At 55.5% G+C, this 2,088-nt stretch overlaps 1 long non-coding RNA gene across 1 annotated transcript in view; it reads right to left on the bottom strand.

The window, feature by feature from the left end:
• LOC105506689 overlaps nt 1–1,773 on the bottom strand; it is a 5,058-nt gene extending 3,285 nt beyond the window's left edge. Inside the window, exon 1 of the long non-coding RNA XR_001000973.1 lies at nt 1,497–1,773. This is a non-coding gene — a long non-coding RNA (uncharacterized LOC105506689). The remainder of the gene's footprint in view (nt 1–1,496) is intronic.
• Nucleotides 1,774–2,088: the final 315 nt, after the last annotated feature.

Genomic DNA, 2,088 nt, shown 5'->3' with positions numbered 1-2,088 from the left:
AGAGCGGATGCAATTGAGCTCGCAGCAAATGTTATCTCCGGGATCCCCTGTCTTCCCCACTGACCCTGTGAGGCTCATTGTGAGGGGAAGGGCGTTCTATTTCTGCTCAAGCCATAAACTAGAGATCCTAAGAAATCGTGGGACCACCCAGTGCTGATTTGGGTAATCTGGTGGCGTCCCTGTCTGCACCATCTCTCCGGAAGCCTGGCCTCCGGCCCCCAGCCTGGCACCGTGTCCTCCACCTCGGCTCCACTGCAGAACTGCCTTATCCTCAGCACAGCCCCCATCAGCTCAGCATCTGCACCGCACCCGCACAGGAGGTGACCTCCTCCTGTCCTCCCCACTCACCCTCTGGGAAAGGGGCTCCTACAGTCTGTTGGCCCTGCTGCCAGCTCTAACCCACTGATCCTGTCACTGTTTTGGGGTCAGTCCCCCATCCTCCAGGTGTCCAATCTCCCCACCTAACCGTATGTGAATTCCGTGACAAATCATTTTTAACACCACCTTGCCTGCAATCTCACCATTTTTAAATTTCTGTTTATTGAACTTGCTTGGCTAAATCTGATTCTCTTCCATCTCTGTGTGCAATTACACAACTGATCATCACTGGTAAAAAGCTCAAAACCACCCACAGAGACAGTCCAGCAGGCCGCATCATGCCCCCAGCCAGCCTCCTGCCCATCTCCTGGCTAACACTGGTGCCTTCTCCCTCTCCTTAACCTGCACCAGCTCGGGCCTCACCCTCATGCTGAGCTCCAACCTTGCTCTCTCTTGGTCCCTGGCAAGGTGGGGGTGATCTAGAGGAAGTCCCACTCCCGTCCCCATGCCCTGTCCACGGGTGCCCTGGCCCCTGTACCCAGGACCCTGCCTTCCACACCGGGGACCAGGACACACATCTCCACCCTGCAGAGCCAATTCGTGGCCTGGCCTGCCCGCCACCCACCCCCTACTACTCCCCGCAGCTTTCCGCCAACACAGCTCTGCTCACTCCTCAACTTCACTGTTTTTCTCCTGGATTTTTCCCATCAGCAAACACACATGCTGTTATTTGTCCCATTTTAAAACACAATCAAAATGAAACAGAGTACTTTGTACTGCACTTTCTGCCAGCCACCATCATCAAGCTCCTGCCTGTGCAGCTGACCCCACGGCCAGGGCCTCCTTCACATTCTCGCCACCCCAAATGCGGGCACCGCGGCGCCAAACCTGCTCTTCCCACTGTTGTCAACAACCCCAGCCTGGCCGAATCCAGTGATTCATTTCTGTCTTAATCTCTCCTGGCCTTTAGGCAGCGTTTAATGTGTACGACCCCTTCCTCCTTCTGTCTGCAGCCTTCCTCGGGATCCACGCAGCACCCTCTCTCCCATCTCCCTCTCGGGAGCACATTTCCAGGCCCCCACCTGCCCTCTCTATTCTCAGGGCATCCCCGCTGCAGGTGTCACCCTCTGACGTGTCGTGCCGTCCGCCCCTCACTCACCGTATCTATGCTTTATTACCTGCCTTGGCTTGTACAGTGTCAGCTTCACAAGGGGTTCTTCCAAGGTCTTATTTTCAATTGATCAATTCTAAGGATGTGGAGCGAGGCATGTACCGGAGGGAGCTGGGCACACGCAGGCTTGTTGTTGGATGGAGAAGAGGCAGTGTCCCCTGCATCTGGCTGGTCCCCATCTCCAGGCCCTGTGCCAACCGCTTCTCATCTTATCCTCTGATGGAGCCAGCCCACCCACCACATGGACGCGGGTGTTGTCTGTGGACCAACGTCAGTGTTTTGTTGGTTTTTCTTATTGTTTGGCACCAGCAGTACATAGACCCATAGACCTGGTTGTTCTCCTCCGCCCAGAGGGCCTGGGGCTGGGGCACCGCCCTGGGGAGGTCCTGCCTCAGGCCATGCAGTTCCCAGGCTCCTTTCTGGGAGGGGCTGGTTCTCACAAAGGGGGAAAATCATGAAATGGCAAACCTGAGTCATGGCAGCACAGACGACAGCCCCTGAAGGCATAAGCAGGAAAGGCATAACGCTTTCCAAAAGAGAAAATGAGATGGACTTTACTGACTCATGACTGAGTTCTGAGATCACTGGCACTTGCACAT

The sequence above is a fragment of the Colobus angolensis genome, unplaced genomic scaffold (assembly GCF_000951035.1).
Source record: "Colobus angolensis palliatus isolate OR3802 unplaced genomic scaffold, Cang.pa_1.0 Scaffold14, whole genome shotgun sequence".
NCBI classification, from domain to species: Eukaryota; Metazoa; Chordata; class Mammalia; order Primates; family Cercopithecidae; genus Colobus; species Colobus angolensis.
This window is presented reverse-complemented; position numbering and strand designations above follow the sequence as displayed.